This window comes from Pleurodeles waltl, chromosome 7 (genome assembly GCF_031143425.1).
Source record: "Pleurodeles waltl isolate 20211129_DDA chromosome 7, aPleWal1.hap1.20221129, whole genome shotgun sequence".
Taxonomy (NCBI): Eukaryota; Metazoa; Chordata; class Amphibia; order Caudata; family Salamandridae; genus Pleurodeles; species Pleurodeles waltl.
This window is the reverse complement of record NC_090446.1, coordinates 1,113,076,464-1,113,099,517: the sequence shown is the minus strand read 5'-3', so window position 1 is coordinate 1,113,099,517 and position 23,054 is coordinate 1,113,076,464.

Genomic DNA, 23,054 nt, shown 5'->3' with positions numbered 1-23,054 from the left:
TAGTTCGCTCATGGGCTTCATTGTAGCGTTCCTCTGCCCTTGACCTGGGATTCCTCACTGGGGTCAGTAGCCATGACAGGTTGGGGTAACCAGAGTCACCTGCAAATGCCGAGGGACAACTGTTAGACACACACTAACTCATAGGGACATACCCAGACCCAGACACCTAGTCACACTGTATTGGGTCCATGTCCTCACCTAATAGCCACACACGGTGCCTCTGGAGTTGCCCCATCACATAAGGAATGCTGCTGTTCCGTAGAATATAAGCGTCATGCACTGATCCAGGAAATTTGGCATTCACATGGGAGATGTGCCAAACACACCATCTGCACATTAATCGAATGGTAACTGTTCCGGTTTCTGTACACCTGTTCACTCCTGTGGGGGGGACTTAGGCCACATGTGTCCCATCAATGGCACCTATGATGTTGGGGATATGTCCCAGGGCATAGAAATCACCTTTCACTGTAGGCAAATCCTCCACCTGAGGGAAAACGATGTAGCTCTGCATGTGTTTCAGCAGGGCAGACAACATGTTGGAAAACATAGGCTAGGACATCCCTGATGCTATGGCCACTGTAGTTTGAAAAGACCCACTTGCTAGGAAATGGAGTACTGACAGCACCTGCACTTGAGGAGAGATTCCTGTGGGATGGCAAATAGCTGACATCAGTTCTGGCTCCAACTGGGCACAGAGTTCCTGATTTGTGGTACGATCAAGTCTGTAGGTGATGATCACATGTCGCTACTCCATTGTCGACAGGTCCACCAGCGGTCTGTACACCGGAGGATGCCTCCATCTCCTCACATGCCCCAGTGGACGGTGCCTATGGAGGAGAACAGCAAGCGGAGAGTCAACCAACTCAGAGGTACGTAAACACAGCTTACTCTGAAAATATTAGTAAATCGACATATGCCTGTATTAGTGTTTAGGCAAGGCCTAGATATGTGTGACACAGTCCAAAATAATGCCATGTGGGCCCATGAAATGTCGGCTGCCTGACCTGTAAAGTGAGACAAGGGGATATGAGGTAACTGTGCTGGCGTTATACACCGTCACGGTAGGCGGTTGAAGACCGCGGCGCAATCCTGCATTGGTTAACATTGGACCCTATGGTCCCAGGACGATGTACGCCGGCAGTGACGGTACGCACCGCCACGGACGTGACCGCCATTTTCTCTTTGTTCAATCACTTGATACCTGATCTTTGACAGGAGAGGACTTACACTACAAGTGCTGCTGTGACCTCAGTCTGGAAGAGACAATGGCTCGTGTGTCTGGGGAAAGGGCCCCTGCCTTCAGCACGGAGGAGTTGGAGAAACTAGTGGATGGGGTCCTCCCCCCGTACACGCTACTCTACGGTCCTCCAGACAAACAGGTAAGTACACTGTGAGCATGCTGTATGGGCAATGCTTGTGTGGAGTGGTGTGGATGAAAGATGGGGGGGTGAGAATGAGGCGTGCATGAAACGACGGTGAGTGCATGTGCGTCATGGCAAGGGTAGGGATGCGGGCCAATGACTGTGACGTACGGACAGTAATATCTTCTCCTTTTCCCCTGTACTATTCCTGTAGGTCAGCGCCCACCAGAAGAAGGACATTTGGCGTGCCATCGCCAAGGAAGTCCGGACCCCGGGGGTCTACCACAGACGGAGCACCCACTGCCAGAAAAGATGGGAGGACATTCGCCGCTGGAGCAAGAAGACGGCAGAGGCCCAGCTGGGGATGGCCTCTCAACGTGAGAGGGGTTCCCGTCGCACCATGACCCCCCTGATGTTCAAGATCCTGGCGGTGGTGTACCCGGAGTTGGATGGACACTTGAGGGCATCACAGCAGCCACAAGGGGGTGAGTACACTCTCATTCTGCTGATTCAGTGTGCATTGGAGGTGTCTGGGTGGGGGAGGTGGGCTGTGGGTTCCCCTAGGCCAGGGTGAGTTTATTAGGCAAGGTCCCTTCTTAAGGCAGGCCCTGTGGCACCCCACCCCACCTGTGTACAGTGTCAACTACACCTAGTCAGGCTCCTGTGACATCCATGTGTGCAGCAATCGGGCATAGCCTTGTAACCCATGTCCCTGGGATTGATTAGGGAACTCCAAGTGCATGGTGTAGAGCAGGGGGCTGCTGTGTCTGTAGTGTCCGCCAACGGTAGCGGTATTGCATGCACTCAACATGTCTTTCTTCTGTCTCCCCCCCCACTTTTTGTGGTCTCCCTGTTCTTGTGTGCATTAGCATCATCAGGCGGAGGAGCAGTGGCACTGGAGCAGGAGGGAGCTGCATCCCACATGGCCCTGGAGGGCGACACTACGGAGTCTGAATTCACCAGTGGGATGGAGGGCGAGGGGAGCTCCACTGCGGGGACAGGAGTTGAGACCAGTGATACGGACTCCTCCTCTGATGGGAGCTCCCTTGCGGTGGCAGGCCCATCTGTGCCCCCCGCATCTACAGGTACAGCTGCCACCCCCCCACCAGCACCGCCCTCCCAGCAGCTCCTCAGTGTGTGTCCCGTGCCCGCTCACCCAGGAGGGTGGGCATCTCCTTCACCCCAGGCACCTCAGCCCCTGCCCCTGTCACCCCTGCTGCCCTCAGTGAAGAGGCCATTGAACTCCTCAGGTCCCTCACTGTTGGGCAGTCTACCATTTTGAATGCCATCCAGGGTGTATAGAGGCAGTTGCAACAAACCAATGCATACCTGGAGAGCATTCATTCTGGTCAGACGGCCCATCAGCGAGCTTTTCAGACTCTGGCCTCAGCACTGAAGGCAGCCATTGTCCCTGTCTCTAGCCTCCCCCCTCCAACTCCCTCCACCCAGACCCAAACCCCTTTACCTCAGCCTATCCCAAGCACACCATCAGACCAGCATGCACACATGTCAACACACAAGGGAAGCTCTGGCAAACATAAGCACCACACATCCCTCAGGCACTCACGCAAACATCATACCCATGCAGACACACCAACATCCACTGCCTCCACTGTGTCCCCCTCCTCCTCGTCTCCCTCCCTGTCTCGTCTCCACTCACACCTGCATGCACTACATCCTCAGCCACTACGTCCATCACCAGCACACCCACCACCACACCCCGCTCATGTGCCGTCACCACCCCCACTACCATTCACACATCCCTTGTGTCCTCTCCCAGTGTGTCTGTGAGGCCACCTCCCAAGGTAAACAAACGCAGCCACACACCCACCCAACAGCCATCCACCTCACGACAGCCTCTAGCCCATGCACCTTCACCCAAAGTCACCAAACGTACACCTCCTACAACCACTACCTCTTCCTCCACTCCCAAATCCCCTCCATCTACCCGTCCCAGTGTTCGTAAAAAACTTTTCCTGTCCAAACTTTACCTCTTTCCCTCACCTCTCCTACCCCTTCAGTCTCCTAGGGCCCGCCTCTCCAGGTCCCAACTCAGCACCTCAGCCACACCAGGACCAGTGGTGCCAGTAGTAACCGGCTTCTGGAGTGCGCCAGGCAGCAGGGCAGCCAGTGGGGCAAGGAGCCAGAGCACGGACAGTCCCCCACCTGTAAAGCACAAAAAGTTGGCAAGTGCCCGGCGGGAGAGAGGAAAGAAATCAGCCACCAAAGCCGCTCCCAGGGTTACAGTTGGGAGTGTGGAGACAGCGGCGCCACCATCCAAGGTGGGGAAGGGGCACAGTAAAACCGGTAAGTCTGGGAAAATCTGCACGGCAGACAAGACCACCACCAGCACCGCTGCCCAGGACTCCGCCGCCGCCAGCACCGCTGCCCAGGACACCGCTGCCACCAGCACCGCTGCCCAGGACACCGCCACCACCAGCACCGCTGCCCAGGACACCGCCACCACCAACGCTGCCCAGTACACCGCCGCCAGCAGCACCGCTGCCCAGGACACCGCCGCCAGCAGCACCGCAGGCCAGTGAGCGCCAAAGATTCCGACGCTACTGTGGCCGCCACGGGCAGGATGAAGCACTCTGGGCACGAAGCCCCCTCCAGAACCAGTGGAGATTTACATCCACTACCTCTGTCCTTGGCAGAATGAAGCACTCTGGACACAAAGCCCCATCCAGAACCAGTGGAGAAAGGCATCCACTACCTCTGTCCTTGGCAGGATGAAGCACTCTGGGCACCAAGCCCCCTCCAGAACCAGGGGAGATTTACATCCACTACCTCTGTCCTTGGCAGGATGAAGCACTCTGGGCACAAAGCCCCCTCCAGACCCAGTGGAGATTTACATCCACTACCTCTGTCCTTGGCAGGATGAAACATTCTGGGCACAAAGCCCCCTGCAGAACCAGTGGAGATTTACATCCACTACCTCTGTCCTTGGCAGGATGAAGCACTCAGGGCACAAAGCCCCCTCCAGAACCAGTGGAGACTGTTATCCACTTGAGAGACTGTGGCTTTGCACTCCCCAGGATTGAACAGTGGGCAAACCACACACTGTAAAGACTTTAGAGACTGTGGTTTTGCACTCCCCAGGATTGAACAGTGGGCAACCCACCCACTGTAAAGACTTGAGAGACTGTGGCTTTGCACTCCCCAGGATTGAACAGTGGGCAAACCACCCACTGTAAAGACTTAAGAGACAGTGGCATTGCACTCCCCAGGATTGAACAGTGGGCAACCCATCCACTGTAAAGACTTGAGAGACAGTGGCTTTGCACTCCCCAGGATTGAACAGTGGGCAACCCACCCACTGTAACGACTTGAGAGACTGTGGCTTTGCACTCCCCAGGATTGAACAGTGGGCAAACCACCCACTGTAAAGACTTGACAGACTGTGGCTTTGCACTCCCCAGGATACAGCAGTGGGCATGGAGCCCCATCGTGGATCTGGCGTTGTGCACTCCTCCGGCTGAGGTGCCCCCCCTTCCCTTCCCCCTGAGGTGCCTATTTTTTTCTATCTGATGCCCCAGCAGTGTTCTCTCCGTCTTGTTCAGGTATCTTGTGTGGGCCTCGCCCATGCCTTTTGGGCCCAGTGGTCCACGGACTATGATAGTGGAATACCTTGGACTTGTATCCTTGGTGTATATATTTGTTTATAGTGTACATATCTTTATATATGGATATATTTTTGATTACTGTATTTTAATATATTACAATCATTCGACTCATTTCATTTTGTCCTTGCATTCTTCCAGGGGGGGTTGGGGCGTGTAACTGTAATGTATCATGATGTATTAGTGTGTATGTTGTCGTGGGTGAGGGTGGGGGTTTTGCATGTTGCGTGTGTGTGTTACTGTTTTTTCCCTCCCCCTTCCCCTGTGTCGTAGGTGCAGTACTCCCCGTGGTCTTCGCCGCCGGCGTTCGTGCTCCTGGTAGAGGAGCAGGAAGATAAAGGCTGGAAGAATCTGGAACTTGGGCTCCATGGCGTGCTCATTCCTCGTGGGATGTGTAGAGGGGAGCGTTTCCCCTTCCAAGTCCTGTTCCCGCCGTGTTTTTGTTCGCGGTGAATCCGCCCCGGAAAAGGTGGCAGATTGGACTGTTGTAATTCTGTGGGCGGTACATTGTCCTCCGCCTGTCTGTTGGCGGTTACCGCCGCGGTGTTTGTTTGTACCGCCGTGACGGTCGGAGTTTTGAAGTGGCTGTCTATGTTGGCGGTTTCTGCCACGGTCGTAATTCAATTTTTTTTCCGCCGGCCTGTTGGCGGTTTTACCGCCGCTTTAACACTGACCAGGGTTGTAATGACCACCAATGTCTTTTGTTTTGCTAATGACTTTGGCTCTGTTTGATGAATCTTCACAAAATTTTCAAACCTTATACTTTGCTTCTGTTTTGAAAGTTGTGTGGTGATTTGTCAATCTGGGGCCAAGAAAAAGGTGGATTCCCAAAACTTGTTTTCCCCATTCATTTTTCCATGGGACCTTTAGACACGTCTACAGCCCGAATCCACTAAACGGGATGACACCAAATTTGGCACGAAGCTAGATTCTGTGCCACAGATCAAATTTTTTGTGGTTTAGTGGGAATCTGTTCAGTAGTTTTGGAGTAATTTAAGGCCAAAAAATTTCGGAGGCAGATCTTCCACGGATCCAACTGTCCCCATGCCGGTATCTTATTGGCTGCCAACACTTCAACAAGGAAGTGCTGGTAGCCATCTTGGAACTCAGCTTCAGCTGAGTCCCAGACAAAAAGCCAAAAAAAGAAAAAGGGGCAGGGTAGAGTCACCCTGACCCCTAACCCTGGTACTGGGGTACATGGGGGACACCGCAAGGGCTAAAAAGTATTTTTTTTTAAAACATCTGAAAAATCCACGGATCTTCCCGAGATTTTTTTTTTTTTTTAAATGCGGTCTCCCGCACTTTCTATTCGTTTTGCCCCCGGGTGGGCCAAGTTTGTGAAAACAAATGCGAGGGGGGAACTCCTGGCCCCTTCCCCCTGCCCCAGAGACTGCCACCTCCCCGGAGACTTCCCAGTCACATTGCGGGGGCACTGGGGACCACCACCTCCCCAGGGCAAATATTAAATAAGCGGGGTCTACGTGCCCCTCGCTGTCCCGTGGACCACCACCTCCCCAGGGCAATCATTGTAATTACTACGGGGGCCTGTCATTCCCCCGACACCCCTGGGGCAAAAATGCTTTAAATAAGTGAGGGTGGCCCTTTGGCTTTGCAGCTGCAGCCAAGCCACAGCAAACAATTCAGTTGTTCACAGCAGGACCTGTCAAGCAGATTCCACTGTCAAAAACTGAAGCTTTGATCTCTGTCTCCTGCACATGTGCAGGGGACAGAGGTGAAATCGTTCAGCACACATGGAGTTGCTGTCAAAGCAGCTCCATGCTTGCTGAAGCAATGGCACCTTAAGGCTTCCCCCGCGCTGCCAGATAGCCCGCAATCGTATTTTTGTAAAATATGTGCGAGGCACGAGTTATAGTTACCTGAGGACACGAGTTATAGTTAATTTAGATAAATCTAACATTAACTGGCAAATTGCTAAGGTTTTGTACGTTAAAAATGTGAGGCTAACTATAACGTCCCTGTAGCATTTGTTTTTTCAGTGAATTTGTAATGTTCTTTTATTTCCATTTCCTCACAATAATGTCCCTGTAACCTTTGTTTTTTTCAGTGACTATACATATATTTCTATATCTCTATCTATCTCTCTTTCTTTCTCCATAGATAGATAGATAGATAGATAGATAGATAGATAGATAGATAGATAGATAGATAGATAGATAGATAGATAGATAGATATTACCTAGTTGCAGTCGCCACTAGGAAGTTATGGTTAGGACCATGTTTCCATAGAAAAAGCGTTTTTTGATTTGCCTATATCTTTGGCACAGTTTGATAAATCTTTATAAAATGTAAAAAAAAAGTGGCCTGGTGATTCTTGGTGAGCATAGAAAGTTTCAGGGTGATCCGTCAAGCTGGGGCCAAGAAAAAAGAGGTTCAACAAACATTGCATTTCCCATGTTAATACCCATGCGATCTGTCAACTCGTCTACAGCCCGAACTGCTTGATGGACTTACACCAAATTTGGCAGAAAGCTATCTGTCGGTCCGCAGATTGTGCTTTTTGTTCACTAGTTTTTGAGAAATTTAGGGAAATTCAAATTTGTATATCTCTGGCAGCGAAGTGCAGGGAGATGCACAGCTCTGATTAGCTGCCAACACTTCAAACCAGGAAGTTTTAACAGCCATCTTAGGACTTGGCTTCAGCCAGTCCCAGTAAAAAACTTTTTTTAAAAAAATTGCAAATTTGTGGCAAAAAAACAAAACAAAACAAGGGTGGGCTCTAGTGCTTGTTTTTTTATGAGCACCCAGGTGGGCCAGGTCCGGGGGGCACTAATAAATTTGTGAGGGGGAGCCTCACGGACACCCACACCCCAGGGGACCACCACCTCCCCAGGGCTTCTATTTAAATATATGCAGGGGTCCTGCACCAGGGACCACCACTCCCGGATCAAACAGAAAAAATTGAAAGGGGGACCATTTTGGACCCCCGTAGACACAGGGACCACCACCCCCTGGGGCTATGTTCATATTGGAGGGAGGCCGCACTGCCCCCCCCCCTTGTGGAGCAACAGATGGCCCTGGGGACCGCCACACCCCACAGCCGGCTCCTGCTATGTCCTGGGGTGCTGATTTTCTATGGTTTTGTAAGTTTAAAATGTGAGCCTAAATATAATGTCTCTGTAACCTTTGGTGTTTTAAGTGAATTTCAATGGTGTATTTAATTCTATAGCCCAACTGATTTTTTTTTTCACTGAAAGTAATTTTAATTTCTATATGTTAATCCAACCACCACCACCCATGGCCAGGCCCTGCGGCCAACCCCCTATAACCATCCACAATTGCCCATGCATTGTAGGTGTTGGCCGCAGGGCCTGCAGCAAACCCCCTATAACCACCCAACCCTGCGCCACGCATGGTCCTAGGTCGTGCATGGCTGGAGTTCGCCGCAAAGCCTGGCCTGTGGCCAGGCCCTGCAGCTAACCCCCTACAAGCGCCCAAGTCCATACCACGCATGGCTCTCAGCCGTGCGCAGCGGGGTTGGCTGCAGGCCCTGGCCTGCAGTCTATCCTACAGCACTCCTAAAGTGCTTGTTTGTTTGGTGGGGATGCTATCATATTCTGTGCATCAAGAATGTGTCTCCAAAATCAATGGGAAACACGTTTGTGAGTCTGTGAGTGGGTGCATGAGTGTCTGAGTGGGTCTGTGAGTGGATGCACGAGTGTCTGGGTGGGTCTGTCAGTGGGTGCATGAGTGTCTGTGTAGGTCTGTGAGTGGGTGCATGAGTGTCTGAGTGTTTCTGTGAGTGGGTGCAAGTGTTTGAGTGGGTCTGTGACTTGGTACATGAGTGTCTGAGTAGATCTGTGATGGGTGCATGGGTATCTGAGGGGTCTTTGAGTGGGTGCATGAGTGTCGGAGTGTGTCTGCAGAAAGGTGTTTGACGGTCTGAGTGGGTCTGTAAATGGGGGTATGAGTGTTTAAGTGGGTCTGTAAGTGAGTGCATGAGTGCCTGAATGGGTCTGTGAGGGGATGCATGAGTGTGACTGAGTCTGTGAGTGGGTGCATGATTGTCTGAGTGGGTCTGTGAGTGGGTGCATGATTGTCTGAGGGGGGTGAGTGGGTGCATGAGTGTCTGAGTGGGTCTGTGAGTGGGTACATGAGTATCTGAGTGGGTCTGTGAGTGGGTGCATGAGTGTCTGAGTGCATCTGTAGGTGGGTGTTTGAGTGTCTGAGTGGGCCTGTAAGTGGGTGCATAAGTGTCCCAGTGAGTCTGTAAGTGGGTGTATGAGTGTGAGTGAGTCTGAGAGTGGGTGCATTAGTGACAGAGTGGGTCTGTGAGTGGGTGCTTGAGTGTTTGAGTGGATCTGTGAATGTGTGAATTGTTTTTTTTTTTTGCAATATTCGTGAATTCGTCACAATGTTACACATGGGGGCCACGCTGAGCATTGCAAGGTAGTCGCGAATATTGCACATGGTGAAAAGAATCTTCATTTTAAACTCATAATATGACCCTCAAACACACCTATATCTCACCCCTGGGGCCAGGGTTCCTCCACCCTGATCCCGTAACACACTTTTCTTATTTGTTTTCAGCCCCAGGGACCGTGTCCCATTACATAAAATGGTGACCACAGCTCTCTGTTCAGGTTGCGGCCAGCCATTAAGGGTGTTGCTGTGGCTGGAGATTTCTCGAATTCAACACAAGTGGCTTTGCGAAGGGTTTGTGCCTCTAGATAGACAAATTTGGTTTTCCTTTAATTTCTCTAAAATTACAGATTCACACCAAATAACAAAAAGTGTGATGTCAGGACCAAAAGCTATCTTTCTGCCAATTTTGGTGTAATTCGATCCAGCGGTTCGGGCTGCAGGTGTACCTAAAGACTCTATAGGAATTAACATAGGAAACACACTGTTTTTACCACCCCCCCCCCCCCCACCCACTTTTCTCTTCCCCAGTTTGACGGATCACCCTGAAGCTTTCACTGCACAACAGGACCCTAGAGGGCACTTTTTCTGGAACATTTTTTGAAAATTGGTCAAACAGTGCTAAAAATATAGGCAAATCAAAAACGCTTTCTCTATGGAAACTAGGTCCTACCTATAACTACCTACTGGCGACCGCCAGGAGGTAATAAATAAATACATAAATATATATATATATATATTTATACACACGACTATACAACACACAGAAGTCGCGATTCCTCCGGCGAGGGCGAGGAGTTAATTTATAAATAAAAAATTACTCACGTGCTACGTCTGTTGAGAGAGGGACATACTCTCCGTTCTTAGGACTGGGCCGAGGAGGACCCCATGAGGGGGTAATGGGGAATTACCAGCCGTAAGCCACCAGAATTCGAAATTTTATTGGGTTTAAAGAAAACATTTACCAACAGCTGTGAGCAGACGGTAAAGGTGCGATTCTGCCTCAGAGTTAGGGGGAAGGGTGATGAGGGAGTACAGAAGGGAAGGTAAAGGTAAGCCCTCCTACAGAAGACGTGGAACGGGGCTTGGCTTCTACTACAGCAAATCCTCATGCAATTTTTGTGGGGGAAATTGCCACCCAAAAAATCGGGTCAAGTCTTCCCACGCCCCTGAGAATCGGGTGCGGAAAACTGGCCACTTAGAATCAGGGCTATAATTGTTATGTATCAGTCCACAGCCACATTTGTAGCAGTGACTAGCTTTTGCAGTTGTACACCGTAATAACCGGAATTTCGCTCAGTGTGGCCCTGCAAAACAGCATGGACTCAAAAATAAATATAATACACAGATCTACTATTGCTTGTGACGGATTGCCTAAGAGACAACATGCTCGTTACCCTCAAACTCAAGTAAAAAAAAGGTTTGGACCCTGGGCCTCCCTATCCCTTAATCCTGGAGTGAGCACTGGTGTATGTAAATCCACTCAGGGGTCTTGCAGGTTGTGGCTGGTGTAAAGTTGAGGGTGTTTTCAGAGAAATGCAGACATTGCTGCAGCCTTCACACTTACCTCTCTGTGAGGTCCCAGATCAATGGCTTCATTCCCAAAGCTTCAGCAGTTTCAGCGACCACCTGCTTCACATTCTAGATAAACATGACATAGAGATGAGAAGGTGTGAGGGACAGAAAGAATGACAAAGGGAGAGACAGAAGAAGAATCAGTTGTGACCCCGAGGGAGGGAGAGAAAGAGAGAGAGAAAGAAAGAGAAAGCGAGAGAAAGAGAGGCAGAGAGACAGAGAGAAAGAACAGGCCTAGTCGTGGGACCAAAACGGGTAGGAAAAATGAGATTTTGAGAGAAGAAAGAAGAAACATACGGGAAACAGATTTGAAGGAAGTAAATAATAATATGGAGGGACAGGAAGAATGATAGAGGTAAGTAAGAGTCCCTGGCACCATGACAAGCCTCTGTTCTTCTTTCCCATGTGTGTGCCCGACCCTCACCTGTGCCTTTCTGTGGACTGTGTAACACATCCTGAGAGGTGAATTCCCAGACAGCAATTCCTAGGGTTCTGATCACCCTAGCACGGTCTCTTCTGCGCTCTTTTCTACAATAGTGTGGCTCTGCCTGTTAAAACCTGATCTCTGTGCCACTATCCCACGGTCCGTTTCCATATGTTTATGGCCTGATTGGGAACCAAAAGCAGCTCTGGCAAAAATGCTCATATCAGCCCTTCTCCCTTAGCCTCCTCGCACATGGCTCTCTTTCCATCCATCTGTTCTCTCTCTGTCCTCTCTTTTACCCGCCCTGATCACGTTCTACCTCATCGTTACCTCTGTCCCTCCCTCTCTTTCTCTCTCTTGGAGCCTCCTTTGCCTGCTGCATTAACCTCAGGGAGCTGTGGAAAGTGACAGAGGCACCATGCCCGGCTCTAGACTCTCACAACTGGTCTCCAACGGCTCCAGTCCGCCAGGGAAATGTCCGGTGGAATAAAAGGCCTGTCCAGCCCAGTGCTTAATTTGTAAATAAAAATGTGCCGGTGCCCAAAGCCCTCCTCTTGAACATGCGGCTGCTGCATTTAAATGTGCGAGCACGAAATACTGGGGCAGGGTAATCCTGAAGCCATCTTGGGCCTTTTCAATTCATTTAAAGCCACTCCCTGCCCCTTCAGCTGACTCTGGCAGCTTTTTTCTTTCTACCTTAGTGACGCTTTTTCCTTTTTCTCGTCCTCCGTCTTTCCCATATGTGTCTTTTGCTCGCAGCAAATGCTTGAGGCAGAAGAATAAGCGCCGGCCCTCAAAAATAAGTGCCAGTGCTCCCCACTGAAAACAATAAGCACAAATTAAGCACTGGTCCAGCCCTGCATATGTTCGCTTTGACAAGAGGACACGGCCTGCTACCCGTCTCTGGTTATTTCTGTGTTCTTTTAAGCTGGAATTAATGGTGAGCTCGCTCTTTGTTTTTTTCTGTTCCCTGCCAAGTTTTTTTCTATGCCTCGTAGTTCAGCCATGCATAGCAATCTCCCACACATGGCCCAGATTTGCAAAAACGTAATCTCATAACCATAGGTTTCCTCTAATTTAGGAGTAAATCTACAGCATCTTTGGAATTTACACAGGTCTGCAGGACAACCAGTGTGACTGTTGTGGTTGTCTCAGTAAAGCTAAGTGAATTCCTTTGTGAATTCGACATCAGCATCAGCAAACGTACACTTGAATATTTGCTAATGCGAAGGAATATCAGAGCAAGTGAATTTGCTGACTTCTTTATTTTCGTTTTTCACACCAACTTCAAGGTTTTTGAAATGTATATGTTATTATTTGATTGCCCCCCGTTTGCTGCCCTCATAGTAATACAAATATTGGCCCTATCCATCAGGTAGTTGCATTTCACTCAACCCAGTAATGCACTCCAGTCCCTTTCAGATTTCCTGCCACCTGCTGTCAGCTCTACCGAGGTATCTAGTTTCTTCCCAGAACTGCTGCCCAACTGAGAAACTAGGGCAGATGCCAAACGTCTCACATCCTGCCTGGCCCCGTATCCATGCCTTGCTTTGTGTCCGTCACTCTACAGCTCCAATAACATATCTCCATCACCAGTGCCCAACCCTTGGTTTGTGTCAGACTCTAAATCATCCTTAAGTGTGTGTGCCACTATATTAGCCCCTCTCTTTGTGCCTGTCACTGTACCCCTTTCTTGGTCTGCTTGTTTCAGCATGCACAGTCCTTCTTTTGTTTTCCTCTCTGTACCTATCTCTTACGCTGTGCCTCATAATGTTTAGTTTGCTGGTCTGACAGGTAGAGCTACTCAAACAGTTGTTACCATGAGCGGTTCCTTGTGAAGTTTTGTTCTCAGTGCCTCAAACACTTCCTCCTCGATACCCTCCTCCTGAATACGCCTGAGCCCAATGTTCATCAGCAGGCTGCAGGCCTCAATGCGATGCTGCAAGTCAGTCAAATTAGAAGAACAACAGTCTGGTTACAATAGGTTTGAAGTGGGGTACATCTGCTGGTGGACGGGAGACAGGTTCAAGATGGAGCTTTGGCCACCACAACTACATACATGACTTACAAATCAACAAAAACTAAAGATTTCCTGCAAAGCAGGCCTCGACTCTGGCTCTAGGTGGGCCATGAAGATGAATGAGCAGAGGACACAAGTCAGTTTGGGATTTACTGTTTTAGACAATAAGAAAATCTGTCAATTTTTAACATTCCTAAGCAGAGAAAATGACGCATCTTCTGTGACACTGTGGTGGGACACCCGATACAGGGCATGGCCTTGGGTTGTCTCTTGTGCCTAAACCTGCACACTGACCACAAAGAGCGGAGGTTATAAACACTGTCCGTGGTTTGTCTGAAGTGCATGAGTAGTGAATTAATGTGTGTTATGGCAGCACCAATGAGTCGTAACTTGGAGGTCTTTTTTAAGCTTTTGAATTATAACCATAATGCCATTTGAGCTGTGATGTCAAAACCGGTATTTGACAGGAATCATGTCATACAGCCATCTCCATGAATTATTTGTTTTCCATAATTTGTAGAAACTGCATTATTTATATGATTTACAGATTTCAAACAGTTGGACGTCCGGACATGTATGTACATCATACTACAATAAAAAACAATATTACGCAGTACCATTTCCAATATGACACACATTTTCCAGTTTCAAAAACTATGTTGTATAAAATACATGAAAGGCAACATGTTATTGAGTTCTGGCTACACTTATAAAACACTCCGTTTCATGGCTGAGTATCATGCCTCACAAGAACCTGTCAATGACAGCACCTACCAAGGTTCAAGGATGTCATAGTTCAAAAAAACTAATTTTGGAGTCAGTTTTGAACACTAACTTAACACCTCCAAGCACACATTTATCAAAACTTTTTTGCAGCTTATATGGGGAAATATTAAATGTACATAAAATTTACTTGACCCGTCTGTATATTAAAAAAGTGGTGTAACCTGTCTCAACCGTTACGAAGATGTTAAAGACGTGTCTATAGCTGTGCATTCACAGAAAGAACAGAGCTGTTTTCAGTGAGTATTTGATATGTGACTTGCGCTGTATTCCACACAAAGCCTTTCCTAGATACCTTTTATAATTGAAAGTTATTCGCATGTGACACGATGAAACGGGCATTACATGAAGTTGGTACAAAGTCCACTTCGCAGCATTCATACAAACAAATTCCCAAACTCAGAAGCTTCCATTATTCCGGCTGAAACCATCCCAAAGCAGATCGTAGGTTACACAGGCCGAGAACCCGGTATTAAACTCCAAAACATGCCGTCACTCCTGGACAAGAAAGGTACGCGCGACGGGGCATCTGCTGCAAATGTTTTTATTGAGAAAAGCAGATTGGATAGTTATTCCTTTCGAAATCGAGTCTTTTACACAAATAAACGTATAGTAACTCTGACCAATGAGTGAAGATGTGAACCAACAGATGACTGAGGGCCACCATTGCAGGGTAGGGGCCTCGGGAATATGTGCTGCTCTCCAGGAACATGAAGATGATATGGGTAAGGGGAGGAGTGTGAACTCAAGAGGGCATGATCAGGGTGTAAAGGACCCGGAAGAGGCATGCATTATACGACCCCAGTATACATTGCTATGTACAGTGCTTAATTTGTAAATAATAACGTGCCGGTGCTCAAAGCCCTACTAGCAAACATGCGGCTGCCACAATTAAATGTGGGAACACGGAATACTGAGGCGACGTAATCCTGAAGCCTTCTCCTGCCTCTTCAAACCATTTACAGCCACTCCCTGCCCCTTCAGCTCACTCTTGCAGCTTTCTGCTTTCTCCCTTTGTGACACTTTTTCGTTTTTCTCTTCCCCCGTCTTTCCTACATCCCTTTTGTTCGCAGCAAATGCTAGGGGCAGAAGACTAAGCTCTGGACCTCAAAAATAAGTGCCGCTGCTCAGCACCGGAAACAACAAGCACAAATTAAACACTGGCTAGGTATATGCCAAGACAATACATTATGATTTGACCTTGATGAATAGTAGAGACGCTTTCCCTTAGTAGTGTAGTCAGCCCAAGTTCATCGCGCCCCTGACCTCATTTGAGTCCAAGGCTGGGGCGCCTAAAGATGACATCGACTCAACCCTTAATGTACCCTAGACCTGAGTAGATTGGGTCCAACCCAACACCAGATGGGCTCCTGAACTAAGGAGCCCATGAACAGTCCCACGATCCCCCTAAATGGTCTAGAGCTGAAGCATCTAAAATCAATCCATCCCTAGCACGCCACTGCCATAAAACTGGAGGCTTTAAAATACCTACAAACCTGGAATCTCAAGACCACTCCTACCCCAGCTCTGTTTTAGCTCCAGGAGCAAGTAGCAGACAGCACTCCCACCAGTGTCTGCTCCTGGCATCCAAGGCCACTGATAATCCAGCTTTCACACGAGCAATAGAACTGGCTAGAACCTTTGATCGTTCTTTTACGGATCTAAAGAACTAAGGAACTAATGGTACGCCCACAAGATCACTCCCGCCCTGGCCACGGGTTATCGCTAGACTTGAAACCAGGCTCCACAAACCTAGGTAGGGACATCTGCTACCCACCTCATACATTTTAGAATGAAGCAGCTGGTGGACGAGGCCCCGGATGATGACGTCAGTGTGCACCTTAATCCAGTTCACTAGCACAGGCAGAGCCTGGGGAATAAAAACACAGAAAGTCAGAAAAGAGGTGCAGAGAGATTAGCAGCAAATCAAGGAGCACACTGAAACAGAAAGGAAAGGTTCACACAGAATGGAACAGGAATACAAACCTGCGCACACAGTGTGACAGAGATGGAGAGGGGAACAGCACATAGAAAATAAATGCGGGAGGCAGATGGGGCACAGGGAATGTAGCGATGTACTAACAGGAAGAAGACAAGAGGACAGCTGGTCTACCAAGTGACATAAAATATGACACCAATGAAAATGTAACATATTTTCAGTCCCGGACAGTTGTGGTTAAACCACACATTCTGCTGCTCGGAGGGGTTGTTTCATTTCCAGGCTACTTGCTTGCACAGTACCCTTTTGCCACGAGCAGCTTCTGCAATATGTGGGATTCCTGGAGGCTCCTTTCCCCACCTGTTTTCTCGAAGTCCTCCTGTTCAACATCTTTTTTTGAGCAACCTGAAGCAGTAGAATCCTATGCCGATGACACAAAAGTTTAGGTACACATTTTTTGCAGGACAACTAAACTGTACTAGGTCTTCAGAACATCCTTTTCAATATTCTATCTTTCACTGCTAGATACTGCCTGCGGTTAAACTGCTCTAAAACCAAGCTGATTATTGTTGGTACCAACAGAGGATCGATCACCTGTTACCTCTTCCCCCTTTACGTGGGTATGTGTGACCCATGCAATCCATGTCTCAAAGGGTGTTGTGGTGGAAGCAATGACCATTTTGTGGTTTACCAATCGTGACCTCCTGACATTCCAGCTTGCCGGATTTGCAGACTAACAAAGGTGCAGGATACTGCTGCCATTTTGATTTTAGGGCTTGGCAAGAGAGATCCCATCACTCCAGTTCCAAAATCCACAACTTGCTTTCCGTAGGGGATAGGACTAGGACCCAGTTAAAGATCAGATGTCTTACTTTTAGATGCTGCAACAATCTTCCCCCTCCCACATTATCAAAATGTTTTCTTTCATCTTCCGATGTCTGACTTAAGGGTTGAAGTTAAGAACATAATAAGTATCCCTTGAGAGCTTGACTAAAGGGGTAAAAAAGATACGCAATGCTAATTGAGAACTTTCTCTTTTTAGGGTCTCTCATTGCCCCTAGGTGTCCATCAGCCCACACCGCAGGCGCCCCTCTCCACTGGATGTCTCCACATATTCTCTTTAGACCTACCTCAAGAAACCTAGTTTTGGTAGCGCGCGTGTTATAAACTTTGTGAGTTAGTCAAGTTCTGTCGCTTAGACCTGACAATTGATTGATTGAAAATATCCTTGTGATCACAGACCATTTCACCAGGTAATTTCAGGACTATTCCTGCAAGAACAAACTACTGTATCAAAAGTATTTTGAGAGATGCTCTGTGTGAGCTTTAGCTGACCAGCAAGTCATTGTTTCAAATAGAGTAGAGGCTACCTTAATGCCGCACTACAGCAGCTCAAAAGGTAAGCAACGTCTGAGCACTGTGCAATTCTTCACACACAATGGATAAATGCTGGCTGGAGCTGGGAATTTTATACCCTCTCGGTAACTTGAATCGAATGAAAATTTTTGCCTACATTACCAAAGTAAAATATGATTAATGCTAATATATGTACGCAACGTTTGCGGGTTAGTTTAAAGGGTCACTCCTGTTGTTACTAATGGCTGCACACATTTCTGGCACCCCAAAAATACAGAGAATGGAGACTGTTCCACCATTAGTCAACCGAACCACCAGATCTGCAATGGCTCTGCTCTCCAGACGCAGAACCCTACTTCTACGCAGTAAAAAAGGGCTCTTCTCCCAAATTGTGTTCAGCTTAAACACACGGAGTAACACGCTGGATGTCATGCAGGGGAATAAACTACTTCTGATGCAGAGGAAGTCACTGCTATACATGAAAATAGAAGTCTGCTCCGGGTTAAAGGGCGCGTTGAAATGATTTCGAGATCCCCCAAGGCCTCGGAAGTGGGTTCGTGGATGAGGGATCTAATGAATTGGGCGGCCACTGCCGAGTCCACTGTACTCACAGCCTTCACGGGACTACGAGAGGAACACATGATATGGCTTACATTTATTTTAGCACTTGTGCCCAAATCCGATAAGCACCCTCATTGGGGGACCCCCTGCAGACATTCGAATTGGCAGGACCAGATGGAGACACTGAACAGGAGGGAGCCCCATTAGTGGCTGTTCGCATGTATCTGTAAATTTCAAGGGTTATTTGTGGAAAGGGCTGAGTTTTAGGATCCCAGCTGGAGCGGGGGAACAGGCGGTTATAAATGTTGATTGCAGGTAACCAACACTGGTCATGTGGTTGATTGAAACCTAGTTAAGTGTCCAGAGTTTTAACAAGTGTGCTTGTTGTAATTGTCTTTATTGTATCAGTGCAAATCACAAAAGTAATCCGTTGATTATTACACTCGGCTTGCAACGTAATCTACCCACAGGTTTGATGTAAATACGAATGGATATATGATAAGGCTGACTCCAGTCTGCTTACCGTGTGTGGGATTTATCAATGGTTCAAGAAATTGTAATGTTTCAAAAACATGAATAAACAGCAAATTAAAAAATGCTGAAAAAAGAAAGTTGAAATTAATGTTCTAGGTAAGGGTAGTTGGTCCACTGTAGACTTGCCTAGCTCTAGGATGCTATATTCAGAATTTGGTAAATGCTGCAGAAGATGAACTATCAGGTTATACCACACTCTAAGGCCAAAGCATGAGAGAAGTGGGTGTAAGGGTACCCTTACTCAGGCTCTCATTACGAGTTTGGTGGTCAGTGGATCACCCTGGTGGAGACGTTGGCCGCACCGTCGCGGGTCTGGTGGCATAGACCGCCATATTACGAGTACTGGGAAGGCACCTGCAGAACACAGTCAAGTTTTTGTCTGGACCGTCATTGTGGATGGACCGCTGTTGCTGGCGGAAGGCCTCTTCAGGCCACCGGTCACACAGTTTCCACCCACCGTATTACGAGGTTGCACACCGCCAGGACTTCCGGGGCGGTCTAACCGCCACGAAAACCATGGAGGAAACAAACAACATAAAAGGAAGCACCCACCTTCTGGAACAAAGGCACGTTCGTGGGTGATGGCACGTGAATTGCAAGTCTTTCCAATGCTCCTGCTGACCATTGACATCCAGGACCAGCGACGCCGACATAGACACCAACCGTAAGTACCCCAGCCTAGCACACACTGGAGGGAAGGACATTAGTACAGACACACACGCACAAATGCACAGTCACCATACACACATACGAAAGGAAAGCTAGGACACGCTATGTAGCATCAACACCAATGGTGCCGTTGTAGAGAAATATTATTAGAAATATCAAATATGTCATCAAAACCACTATTTACAAAATGCCACAAGGGTCAGTGCATCATTGTCCAAATGTCCCGGGCACACTGGGCATGTGAAGACTGCCCAACTTGACTCCTGGCATCAATGGGACATGCAGGCACCCCAGTGATGTGGGTGAGGGGACGATCAGGGTTTGTATGGGGTCCCTCCTCTTCTTTTTTTTTTTTTTTGATATAGAGCTTTTTATTAGTTTTTAACAAGATAAGCAGGAAAGATGCAAACACAAATACAAAAAAGAATAAGAATAAAGTGGCACCATAGAATCAAAGTTCAACGTCCAACCCCCGGTCCCCACACTCCCTCCATATGCTGAGTATGTATTCATCCAATTTTGAGTCCATGGATCACAGTAATACAATGGATAATATAGTGTGAGTATACACCTTAATTGCAGCTCCCTGGCCACGGAAGCGTCAGAACTAGGACTGATGTGTGTTGTCTCTCCCAAGCACACACAGATTAGCTAACCAGTGTGTTTTCTCATTTCCCCCATACTCTGTGATGCTTGTCTGGGCACCCCCTTGCTTCATATATAGGCTTTTCGCATTGTGCGCACCAATCCATCCCTCTCTTCCACTTGGCCAGGGCCAGTGCCGTTTCGGCCTTCCAATCTGCCATAATATCTCTCTTCGCCACCAAGGACGCCACGCCCAGGAAAGTTTTGTTCGCCCTGGTCAGACCCCTCCCTCCCATGACCCCCAACAGGAGTTGTATAGGAGATGCCTCCACTTCGGATTGTAGGACTTCTGAGACCTCCCCTATGATTGCCTCCCAGTATGTCTCTATGACTGGACAAGTCCAGACCATATGGAAAAAGTCAGCCTCTGGGTTAGAGCATCGGGGGCAGTCGGGTGTGGACCAGAGGCCTGCTTTAAAGAGTCTTTTGGGGGTGAGGTATGCTGCATGTAGTTAGAGGGTTTGTAGCATTTGGAATCGGGAGGAGATGGCCAAAGTTCGGGGGGCGATCAATGCTTCTCTCCAATCTGCTTCGTCCATAGGGCCCACTCAGCCCTCCCACTTTGAACGGAGTCCCTCTAGGGGTGGAGAGGTATTGGTGAGTATGGAGCGATACAGCTGAGAGATTCCTCCTTTTCCCAGACTTCCCATCAGGACCTTCGCTTCCAGTGGGCTGTACCCTGGGATGTCATCCCCTGGTCGCACGTGTGTGAGTAGGGCGTGTCTAAGTTGTAGGTATTTATGAAATTGGGCGTTATTTAGCGAATAGATTTCTTGGAGTTCCCCAAATGATCGTATGTGAGACCCTTCCCAGATGTCTCCCAAGGTGGAGATTCCAATGGTATCCCATTTCTGGAATCCCTCCAGCGCAGAGATCTTTGCCAACCACCTCCCCCGCCAGAGAGGAGTCTGCTGAGTGAGGCGGCCCCACCAGCTCAATGCCTTTTGAGCTGCCCGCCACCCTGTAAGGGTCATTTTAGTCACATCCGTGGTGTTCCGTGGAATGGGGTCCCCATATAGTGCATTAAAAATCCCATTGTAGCCCGTAATATGGAGTTCCAGCCTATACACCGGGTCTGACCAGCCCCCTCCCATCCAGTCATTAATTACTAGTAAGTGTGTTGCTAGATAATAGAAGTAGATATTGGACATTCCCAACCCTCCGTCATAGATATCCCTTTGACAGGTAGAGAGGGACAGTTTGGGGCAGGAGCCGTGCCACAGGAATTGGCGTGCTGTTGATTCCACCTCTTTGAACCACTTTCGGGGGACCAGGTATGGGAAGGTTTGTAGTTGGTATAGGAACCTGGGAAGTATCATCATTTTATAAAGCGCAATCCTACCTAGTAGATTGAGGGGTAGCCCTCGCCACCGTTGGAGGTCCTCTTTAACTTTCCTAGTGAGCGGAGTAATGTTTAATTCCCATGCCAGTTCAGGTAATAAGGCTATGTGTACGCCTAGGTATTTAAAGCTATTGCGGCGGATCGGGATGTTTTGTTGCCAATCGACACATTCCCTAAAGGGGTGCAGGGGGACCAACAGGGATTTTCCCGGGTTTAAGGTCAGGCCGGAGGCTTGTGAGAAGAGGTCTAGTAGTTGTAGGACCCGTGGACCGCTCATGGCAGGGTTAGAGAGGTAAATGAGGACGTCGTCTGCGTACAGTGCCACCTGGTCTTCTGGGCCCGCAGGCCATGACCAACCTTCCAACAGGGGGTCTTCCCTAATCAATCTCGCTAGCGGTTCTATTGCTAATGCAAATAGTAGCGGGGATAACGGGCATCCTTGCAGAGTTCCACGGCGAATGGGAAATGGCTTGGAGGTGACCCCATTTACCTGGACCCACGCGGTCGGGTTGGAGTACAGTAGCTTTACGAGGCAGCGGAATTTAGGCCCAATACCATTGCTCCGTAGGACGTGTTCCAGATAGGACCAGTCCACTGTGTCGAAGGCCTTCTCAAAGTCAAGCAGGAGAAGGGCCAGGGGAGATCGGGTCAGTTTCCCCTGGTGTGCTAGGACGACATGCAGTCGTCTAATGCAGTGTCTGGTGCTACGCGATGGCATAAACCCACACTGGTCAGGGTGTATCAGCGATGGAAGAACAGCTCTTATTCTAGCAGCGAGTATGGTGGATAGCACTTTAATCTCAGTGTTCAGGAGAGATATAGGTCTGTATGCCGAGCGGTTATGAGACGGAGGTTGAGTTTTCGGGATCACCACTATTGTGGCTTGATCAGTCCCGGAGGGGAAACAGCCATTTTTCTCGGCTTCGTCGTACATATTAAGCAGGTGAGGGCTCAGAATGTCCCCACACTTGTTGTGAAGTTCCGATGGGAAGCCATCTGGGCCAGGTGTTTTGCCCGTTGACAAGCTGGCTATTGCTGTTGTGATTTCAGCGAGCGTTATGGTTTCGTCTAGAGATTCCCTGGTTGTTTGTGAAATTTTAGGGAGGACGATGTCGTCCAAGAGGGGAGACTACCTCTCAGCCAAGGGCCAAGGGCTTTCCACATATAGTTGCGCATAGTAGGAGGCGAAGCTCCTAGCAATGTCACCAGGTGTCTTTGCAGTCGAGCCCGTCTCATCCGTAATTTCAGGGATAATTCTGTCGGCTAGTGGACGCGAGGCTAGCCAGTGCAGTAGTTTACCGTTTTTGTCCCCCCAGCCATATACCCGTGCCACCGATGCCCTCTAAGAGAATTTAGCAGATTCCACTAATAATTGCTTTATCTCCTCCCTGACTATGGTGAGGCGTCTAAGGACGGATGCTGAGGCGGCTGTAGTACCCAGCCGTTCAAGGTGTACTGCCTTGGCCTCAAGTTCCTCCACCTGTGAATCACGGGCGCGTTCCCTGACGCGGAAGAGGTGCTTGGCATGTCCTCTAAGTGAGGCCTTACATGCGGCCCAGATCGTGCCCGGGGATTGTACGGATCCTAGATTTTGGTCAAAGTATTGGGTGAGATGATCCCTAATCTCAAGGGTGTATTTCTCTTCTTGTAGGTGCCAAGCGTTCAAGCGCCACATCGGGCGCTGGGCTGGGTCGATACCTCTGAGTCGGATTCGCACAGAGGAGTGGTCCGACACCCCCCACGGTAATATTTCAGCATTGGTGACCCTGGAGGCATCCAATGCAGGCATGAACACGAGGTCGATTCTGGCCTGGGATTGGTGGGCAGCCGATATATGCG